Raw genomic sequence first — 11102 nt, forward strand, 5'->3', positions numbered from 1 at the left:
ATACTTTAAAAATCTGGAAAACAATTTCCCTCATATTTTTGTCAATAGGGATAAATAACAGTTTTCTTAATTTAGTTTTTGTATATTTAAAGGGATTCTAAACTTCTGAGACATGTTGTATTCATATTAGTTATTTTAGTTTTAGCTTGCCTTCTTTGTTTTGTTGTAGGCCAAAAAGTCAGCATAATATACGCTGCAATCTACAGACTTGGCAATTTATTCAAGCGCATTTTATTTGTAAGTGTTTTAGTACATGACAACATTGATTTTGTTTGTTTGTGCAAAAGATCTATTATGTAAAAAATGTAAACAAACAAAAAAAATTAATGAGTTATGGGCTTGCTAACCTCATAAACATTAAGTAGCCCTGGATAACGATTTTTATTCAATGTTTTTAAACTTGAGATTTCAGGTCTTAAAATAACACAAAATATATAGCCAAATAAAAAAATAACCTTATTGTATTTCCTGTTTTCATTCTAACCCACTGTGGAACTGCTCTGTTTTGTTTCATTTTTTTGGCAAGCCTACGCTTGATAATGAATGTCTTGTGTGAACTCTAAAACAGAAAATACTATTACAATAAACAGAATTTATATAAGGTAAGTAGCAGTACTGTTTTGATGCACTGAACACATTAATACAGTATAAAATATAAGAATTGTATAAAAACAAATACTTGAAATTTAAGGACTTTGATGTTAAAGTTGTAAAAATTACACCATAAATATTCACTATCTTAATAAATCTTGGTTATGATCCAAGTTTGATGTGATCTTAATTAAGTTCCTTTTAAAGTTGAATCAAAAAAAGCTAGCAGCTCTTTCTCTATTTTCAATAAAATAGCAAATTATTTTAAACCTTGTCTGTACCCATTAGTTGACAAACAATTTTTGACCCTTGTCCCTGACTATGGATATTTACTTAAATGTCAAAATATTATGCCCAGTTTTGCATCAGTCAATGTGTGTTTATTCACTTATGGCTATTCCCATTTTAACTACTGAATATACTTTTTTTAACATCCCTATATCAGTTATTGATTGTTTAACAAATATTAGTGTCCTAGAAAAATTGTATATATTTATATATAAACAATATTTAGTTGAATTTAGGAAACCGTAAATAAATCACAACAACTATAATAATTAGGTTGCATTATTTAAAAAAATAAGATTAACATTAGGTTAAATCAAAGATCATAGAAATGTCAGAGTGCCTACATTACTGAGCAATGATGCAATGATATATATATATATTTTTTTAAATAGTTCAGAATGAGTAAACCATGTTGAATTGGTACAATGAATAATGAATAAAAATAGATGCAGAGGATAAAAGATAATAAAATTGAAATTCTTTAAAAAAAAAAAGAAGCTGAAAGCAAACAAATGTGCAGAGTAACAAGGTCAATAAAATGGACTTAATTTGTAAAAATATATTTAAAAGCACAAATGTACTTAACAAAGTATTATTCTGTCGAATTTCAGTCATAAGATTTTATTTCATGGTTTGTTTTGATTATTTCAGCAACTATTTTGTTATTTTAACCAATACATTTAATCATAGTTTAAAAAATACAAGGTTTTTTTCAGAGCTCTGCAACATTTTTATGTTAAAGGAATTATTCAATATATACATAAATGTTTTTTTATAAAACGCATGTTATTTTAAGTTTAATTTTTTTTAAACTAATGTATTTATTGTAATGCATTGTTACGTAAAACTAACATGATATGACACATTATACTATAATTTAAATATTTCTAAATTTATATTATTAGAGTATTGTAGTTGTTAATCGTAATTTCATCGGGATTTAATATCCTTATTTATCTTACTAATAAATCAGAATAGCACATTTGAAATAAAATAAAATTATAAAATTGAAATAGGTAGAGGCACAAAATTATGTATTTCATATAAAAATTATAATAAGAAAGATAGTGACATAATTTACTTACCATTTTCTACAATTTCCCAACACAGGGACAACAGAGCGCAAAGAGACAGCAAAGTTGTTCAGTGTATCTACTTTAGAATTATTGCCTCGATTTCACTTTTCATAAACACCGTAAAAAAAAGTTATTTCATACCAAAAACTTTTTACTTTCGACCGCTTATTTCGCGCGCAGTTTTCAATTTTAAATCTTTATTAAGCCCTTAAATCTGAAAGACACATAATAGTTCTACTATTTGAAAACTTTAAAGCATTTACAAAAGTAATTCAGCCAAGATTATTCTTTAAGATATTAACTTCCAGGGAAACTGAAAACTGAAAGAAATAAAAGAAGAAAAATTACCAGAAAATGTATTGTTAAAGTATAAAGAAAAAGATATAAAGTACAAAGAACGCGGAAACTCTAACAAGACCATTAGATTTTGTCACATAGAACGAGTATTCGAGAACTATTTCAACAAAACTTTTAAAGTTTATTTATTAATTATTCATTTTTTCTTGTTACGTTGTGTAGGGTAGATTGGGGCAAGTTGGCGATAATGGTAGGTTGGCCCAGTCAAGTTTATTCAAAGACTATGCATTTTAACAAGCTGGGAATGGAGGTGAAGGCTGGTAGTAATTCAACCCTTTTTCTAAAAAAAATCATATTTATTGGATCATAGTTTGAAGTGTGGGACCGTTTTAACAACTTTTGACACATTAAAGTAAATTTGAACAGTTTGTTGGAAGTTAATTGCATTATTCAAGCTCTAAATTTAAAGCTTATATTTTAAGGATTATTTTAGTATACAATGTTATATCAGCCTATCGAAATTTTTATTTCAGGGAGTTTTTCTTTGAACAAATTAGTATTGAAAAACTTCGACTTTCTTTTGACTTTCAAAAGTTAATTATCTTTTTTTTTTTTTTTTAATTTTATTTAGGTGCTCCAAGATGTCCTTACGGTCTTATTTCAGAGCACCGCGGATCCTTTGTTTCTGAGGCACTTGCCTCAAAAAAAAAAACTCTTTTTGTGGCGCCAAAGAAAACAAGATGAAGACTTTTTGAAATATAAGTAGTAGTATTTCTACATTTTATTGTAATTAATCAACTATTTTATTACTTTGGCCATTATCACATTTGCTAAGCCACTGCACTATGGTCGGAAACATCACTTTTCTTGGCCAAAACTATTAAAACTTAAAATAACGGAATTTTTAACTGGAATTTGAATTTGCAGTATATTTTAAGTGTTTTTGTATAAAATAATTAATTTTTTTTTTTAAATTATCAACATTTAGAATTAAAATTACAAAAAAAAAAATTTTACATAAAATTTTTTTTTCTTTTCTTCCTGAGTTTTTATTTTTTTAGTTCTAAATTAGAAAATATACGATACTTACGAGTAAATATGTTGTTTCTGGAAATTGAAAATATGATTTACACACGTAATTACGAAAATATTAAAATTTTATTAAACTCTTTAATTTAAATACAATCCATTATCCAAAAATGTATTTTCCTCTTCAAGTTGTTCTGGATAGTCTTCGTTGTCATCCATATTTTCTAAATTCTCAGTCGCACATGTTTCACCGATATCCTCACAATACAATAATTCCTTTACTTCTGGTGGCAGTGGTAAACGCTTCCTTTGGTGCACACGTGTATTTAAGCCAATGGATGAAATTAATGGATCCGATGTGTCAAGAGCTCTATGAGATACATCGAAAAGATTATCAATGCGGCTAGTCTTACGTGCATGGTGCAGTCTGTCGCTTTTATATATTTTGTTTCGTGACTCAGCTGCATACTCTCCGAAGTAACCAACAGGAAGTGCTGTATTCTCCATTATTTGCTTTGAGTGAACTATAACTTTATGTACTGTGGGAGTCATTGGCAACCAGGGGTACTTGCTTTGATATAATTGACCAGTTTGAAAGCAATACTCTTCAAATTTATCCAAATTTAGGGAAAGTCGACATGATAAACATATTAATATTATTCGCATTCGAAATATTAATTCGGTTTCTACTCCTAAAACTTTCGAAAATTTATCATATTCCGTAAATGCTCTACGCGACGTGTTGCCGTCATTTGTGGAACCACAACCACCTGCTTTCGGAACATCAACACGAAGACTTAGTTCTTTCTAAAACTCATTCTGAATATACTCTTTTCTTTTCTTAATTGCATCTTTATCTTCATCCAATCTTATTTGAGGTTTTTTTACTTCCATCTTGTATCCTAAATGTAGTACGAACTCAAAAAATCTAATCCAGCAGCTCAGTGGACTAATTCCGTACTTTAGATTTCCATCGATAGGATGAAATTTTACGCTGTTATAATCTGTGCCTTTAAGAAAGTCAGTTTGGGTTGCATGGCATATTGGACATTTTTGATTTGATTTTGTATCGGTTAAAACATTAAAAACTTTTCCATCTATAACAATTAAAAACATTCTGAACGTTATTTCAATTATCTTACCAGCTTTGATTTCAACTCGTAAGTTTTCAAGCTCTTGAATTTGTTTATTTAAGTCAGCAGCTTCTCTTGTTATCACTTTCTTCGTTTCACTCGTGTACTCTAATTTTAAAAGCCGACAAAATCTTGCGGAAAACAATTATTCCAAATCGGGGCTCCCGCGCTACTCAAGTCTCAAGGGAATCACTGTTGTAGCCAAAAGACATGAATCAGCATTTCGTGATGTACTTTGATCAAGGAAAGATTTCTTATATTGAGATTGACCAGAGCTGCTGTCAAAACCGTAGCTAAATATTATTTCCGTTGATATGAAGTTACCCGTACTTGTCGCAAATATACTCCTTTTGCACCTCTATAATTCTTTTAGCCGTACGCGTTAAAAGCATTTGTAAAGGAACCTTTGCACATTTGTCGTCTACAAGTACACCATCGGGTCTGCACTTACTTTTTATTGCTAATATATTATCATAGGGTGGATAAATATTAGCGTTACGTTGCATGCTTTCAGTCCGGATGGAACAGTATTGGCTCTTCGAAAAATTGTTTTCGAGAAGAAATGCTTACGCTTCCTCATCAGACATTATAATAGGTGCTTTTACATCATCGACATATAGCTTCCTAATCTTGGATGGTCTTGATGGACTTTTGATGCTTTCTTTTAAAACAACTGCCCAATCTACTTGTCCTTGTTTTTGAGCCGAAATTCATGCTGCTTGAACTAACAGATTTGTTTCGTTGTGTTCTGACATCGAGAGGTTTGCTGCTTGTCTCCTCTTACTTCGTTCAGATTTCTCAGAGTACTTAAGTTGCGGGCGTCCTGTTAGTGATATAATTTTTTCATTTAGGCTTAGTTCTACTGTGCATTGAGTCTCTGTGGAAGCGATTTCTAAATTTATTTGCCTGTTTATTACAGTTTCTGAACAAAGCTAGCCAGAATATTTAATTTGAAAATCATCTAATCTTATATGACACTTTTCCCACTTTGCAGACAAATTATTGTTAAGCATGCGTGCTTTTTCTGTTAAATATTTATAGCATTCATCTGAAATTTTATCGGCTCCACATTTTTGTATAAAATAATTTATTAGTGCGTCCTTATTTTTTCCTTTCTTCTGCTGGGTCAACCAAATATCAAAAACTGCTGAATTCTGTAAACAAATGACGACTGGAAAAAAAGAATTTACTCAAAAACCGCAAAAAACCGCAAATGCAGATAGACATTTTCAAAAACTAAACACTTCAAAGTAATTTTGGTGTTTAATCTTATGCTTAACACTCCTAAACAAAATGTGTTAAGCTTACTCAAACTTAAAAAATAAAATAAATTCCAAAATGTTAAAGACTTTTGGAAAAAGTTGTTTTATTTTTTAAGGTATCCAATTTGTGAGTATTATATTTTACAAAATTAATAAACTTACCATCACCTTCGTTTTCCATTTAAACTTTTATTTAACACGCTTTGTTTTCAGCTTTAACAAGCAATAAGTAATAGTAAGCACTATAAAACACCGAACGCAATTCTGTTTACAAATGAAGCAAACAAATTGAACTTCGATGACTCACCGAATAACGGTGAATTGCATATTACAACAACAAAATTAATTTTTGGTTGTTTTGGAGTGTTGACTACTAGATTTAAAAAACAAAAACATATTTCGTGAGTGTAAACATTTTGACTTTTGGCCAAGAAAAATGATGTTTCCGACCATAGTGCATTGTGCCGAAAATTACCATACTAGATCGCTAATTTCGTTATTTTTGAATATTTTGTAAAACAAATTTTACATTTAAGTTTAAAAGTTTAAAACAATTTTAAACTGTTATATTATAAATATATCTGTAGGGCATTGATATGCATGTTTAATTAACGTTATAGAAGCAACTACTGTCTTAAAACAAAATAGTTATTACGCCGAAATTACTCTACTTTACCCAATTTTGAAGTTCACCAGTGCAGATATATTTTTAATATGTTCAATAAAGAATTATTCAATAATCGTATGAATAAGATCCTCGAATGATTACATCTAACAAATGCGGGCTCTAGATGTGGTGTTTTTATTTTTATTTTTTATCCGCATCTTTACGTTTGTGGCTGGATAGCTCAGTTGGTTAAAACGTTAAAACGGAAAGTTAAATTCCGTACTGTTGGACAATACAAGTTTAAATCAAGCCACCGCCAACTCAGCATTTGAGTAGCACTTCGGTACGCAAAAATGATTTGTAATAAACTTAAACAAGGGTCAAATTTTTTTTTTTTTTTCACAATTTCGTTTTAATTTTTTAAATAAAAAAACTAATCATATTTAAAATTTAAAGTGTGTTCGTAGTAAGAAGGTTTAGGCTTTAGTAAGAAACATAATTATTATCACATGAGTTGAAGTGCGTTGGGTTATAGTAAGAAACCTTTCAAATATTAAAAAAAAAACCGTAAAATTCTTATTTATTTAATTCTTATTTACCCCAAATTTATTTTTTAATTTCAAAACATTTCAAAACACAAAATATTATTATCGGAAATTAAAATAGCAATTTGACGGAAAATTTTTTTTTTTTTGAGGTTTGGGCTTTAACTTATTTCCAACGTGCTTCATTTGCATTGGGCTATTATACCTCGTCTTAATTTTAGAGTATTAACGCTTTTATTCTTAAACCAACAACCAATATTATTATTATCAGCGACGGATCTAGGGGAAAGGGGATGGGGGGTATGTATCCCCACCCCTCCACCAGAATCGGAAAGTCCTAAAATATCTTAGATATGGAGACCCTTTTTTTTTTTAGGAGACGCAAATGTGATTCAAAATACAAAAATATTTCAACATATCCCCCCTCCCACTCTCCTCCCCCCCCCCCCCCGAAAAATATATATTCCTTGATCCGTCACTGATTATTATTATTAATATTTTATTTTTTTATTTTATTTATTTTAAAAAATCAATCAGTTATAAAATACAAAATAAAGAAATAAAATAAACTTTACGTCGAGAATAAAAATACTACGTGAGCCGAGAACCGCTAAAAATTTTAAAAAAACTTTTAAAAATTTTTAGTAATTAAATATTTACAAAATAAATAAAAAAATTTACAATAAAATACAAGAAATAAAAGAACTCAGGCTTTTATACTTTTTATACTTGATGAAAAGATAATTTAGAAAAACATAAACAATAATTTAAAAAAATTCCGTTATAAATATAAGTTAAACAAATTTTGTACTTACAAAAAGTTTTCAATAAAAATTAATAAATTGTTAAATATTAAGTTAAAAAAAATTAGATACCGTAAAATTGCCCGAAGTTCGGTCCCCATAAAACTTCGGTCATTTAAGAAAAAATATAAAAAAAGAATGCAAAACTTAAATATTACTAACTTTTTTTCTCAAATAATGTTTGTAATTAGTTCGTTAATATTAATCTATATAAAAAAAAAAATGTTTATATGCAACCTGTTGAAATATTTCTTTAGTAAAACAACGATTTGAAAAAATGCATACTAATAAAATCTAAAATAAGCAACTTATTTAAATCAATTATCATATTTAATCACAGTATCATTAAGAATCATCAACTTTTTACAAAAAAAATATATTAATTTTTGAAAATTAACTACTTTTTTTAAAAAGATTAGTGAAATTTTGAAACAATCTAACTTTGGTCATTCACCGATAAACAACAAAGGAGACAATTAGCAGTAATGTGAAATGTTGATAAGTGTTGCGAATGTTAAATTTACCGGTAACTTTACCTGTAAATTTACCAGTAGATTTTGACATTTTTATAATGGATACACATCGTGATATTTTATTTGAATAAAAAATTTGTTTATAATTTCAAAGTTAACTGACGGTTATTTGAGTTCTAATAAATATCAAGCCTGCAATGATGCGGTAAATTCGGCAAATTTAGGAAATTAAGAAGTTTATTGAAAACACATTGATATAAATTAAAATATTATAAACGACTATAAATCTGCATTGTATAAAGTAATATATAGTAATTATCTTCAAAATAAATTTTTTTTAAACCTGATTTGCATAGTGTTGGGCGTTGCAAACGCCTTGATTAATGATTTTTTAAACCAACTACTATAAGTAGTAATATATCACCCAAAAGAGAAACCTTATAGGAAAAATGTGCTTCTAAAGTAAAATTGTAAATGAAATAATTATTCTATTATTATTATTTGATTCTATTATTATTATTTGATTCTATTATTATTATTTGATTCTATTATTATTATTTGATTCTATTATTATTATTTGATTCTATTATTATTATTTGACTCTATTATTATTATTATTTGATTCTATTACTATTATTTGATTCTATTATCATTATTATTATTTGATGATTATTATTTCTAAATTCCCTTTAAATAAGAGTTCACTTTTATAAACTTATAAGTAGTTCATAAAATATTATTCTACATAACTTCAAAAGTTTAACATAAAAACATAAAATACATAATTCAAGGACAACTTTAAAACAAGAGATTTATCTTAGAAAGTTTACTAACAGTTTATCAATATATGAAGTATAATTGTTTTTAAAGCATCAGTTTTTCATACAGACACCACAATTGAATACTTTTTAACATGAACACCACATGTAGCAGCACATGTTTAATGACTCTATCTACATCATTTATGGCATTTATCCTAATTATTTTTCAAATAAGGATCAACAGGATCACTATAGCTGTATTGACACATTGCACAAGGTAGTTTATTAATCACATCTTTAGCACCAGGATTATTCTAACACATCTTTTGATGAGTATATATATATTTTTTAATGTACTTTTAACGTGGTTGTCTGTTCTTATATTTTAAAGTTAAAGATTCCTCTAGGTGAGATTTATATGGTAATCCAGTGCATAAGAGTGATTAACTTATTAAAACCAATGGGTCGATGCAATGAAGTTAACTCTTCAGTGAGTTTATAATGACGTTTCAAAAAACCCTCCCTTACAAAAAATACCCAGTAAACTTCCAGGAAAAAAATGTTCCAAAACCCAGCGAACTTCAAGTGAAGTTGTATCCAAACCCAATGAACTTCTAGCGAACTTTTCCAGTAATCTTTCAGCGATCTTTTCCTGCAAACTTTCATGTTTACATAAAAATGGAGGTTTAGTAAATTTGCTTCAGCGTATTTTTTTTGGAAGTTATAATTTTATTAATATTTTAAACAATTCGATTAAAACAAGGAATGCGATTAAGACAAACTAAACAGAGAAAGAAAAAATTTTTAATATAACATTCATTTTAAACATTTAATTTTATAAATACAAAGTCAAGGTAAGCTCCAAAACCCGTACGAACAAAAATAATATTGCGAAGAGGGGGAAGGGGACAATGCTGGAATAAGGGACCCCCGAAATAGTTTTAAGGATCTTTTTTTTTGTATGTCATTTATTCAATCAATTTTTCAAGATTATTTATGTGAAAAATTATTGGGGTCGGGGGGGGGGGGGCAAATACCCCTGGCCCCCTCCCCCCACCTCCCTCACCGGTTGCTACGGGCCTGGGCTCAGAACTACAATTTTAATTACAATAAAATTTTCTCATGAGACTTAAAGATGAATTTATTGTTATTAAATTACGAAGCTCCTCAGTCGAGAACCAAAACACTTTTTTTGTGTTAAGGAATGAATGGTGTCTATAATTTACTTTTTCGGATACTTTACCAAGAAAAAAAACATGAAGAGTGCATTTCCAAAAGGGTGTAAATGCCAAAATAAAATTTTTCAGGAGGCAAAAAAAAACTTTTTTTTTTTGAAACCGTTAAATTTATTAAGTTGAAATAATAATAATAACAATAAAAGTAAATAATAATAATAAAAGTCTAAACAACAACACAGCAGTGTAACACACGTGACAGTGACTGAATCCTGCAGCTGTTGCTGGTGCACCTAGGTACTTACACCCTTATGACTTGCACAACAAGTTTAGTGCGCATTTCGACACTATGAGCAGTAGTACTACTCCCATCATTTGTAAAATAAGAGTCAGTGGCACTTACAACCTTTCTAAGCAGTAAACTAAAAATGAGGGACTTAGGTAATTACACCCTTTTGACTTACACCCTGGTAATGACACCCTTTTGAAAATGCTCTCTTCATATAGCTTTATTACGCAATTTTACTGTTTTAATGTATCTCATATTTTTTAAAAATAATTTATTAGGATATTTTAGTATATATTCAGATTAATAATTGAAACTTTTTAAATGTGGAGGTCAGCCGTTCACTACCAACAAATTACAAAACAAAGCAAAAAAAGAATTAAGATTATTATCGAGCCCATTCCTTAAAAAGCATTCAACACATTCTTATCCACTTGGGTCTTCAGAGCTCAAAAAAAAAAGAAGATAATCTATAAAGAGGATTAAAAAAAAAACAGGAAAATAAAAAGCATTTAAGGTAAAAACATATGTAAAACAAAAAGATCTTAATTCAATCAATCAATCATTTATTTCACTTTATAAAATAAAATTAATACAAAGCTAGGATAAGTCACAAACAGTTATGTAACTGACAAAAACGTGACGACCTACAAATATTAACCGTAAATTTGTAAAAGTATATAAACTTAATAGTAAATTAATAATAATAATAAAATTAATAATGATAATACAGTAATAATAGTTGTAATAATAACAGTAGTAATAACAATAATAAT

General features: G+C 28.4%; 1 long non-coding RNA gene across 1 annotated transcript; it reads right to left on the bottom strand.

Annotated features, from left to right (window-relative positions):
- Window positions 1–455: 455 nt before the first annotated feature.
- LOC136077143 (uncharacterized) lies at window positions 456–1994 on the bottom strand. The gene is made up of 2 exons (XR_010636861.1): window positions 1965–1994; window positions 456–559 (listed from the first exon to the last, which is right to left on the bottom strand). It is a non-coding gene; the product is annotated as an uncharacterized LOC136077143 (long non-coding RNA).
- Window positions 1995–11102: the final 9108 nt, after the last annotated feature.

This window comes from Hydra vulgaris, chromosome 02, assembly GCF_038396675.1.
Source record: "Hydra vulgaris chromosome 02, alternate assembly HydraT2T_AEP".
Lineage (NCBI taxonomy): Eukaryota > Metazoa > Cnidaria > Hydrozoa > Anthoathecata > Hydridae > Hydra > Hydra vulgaris.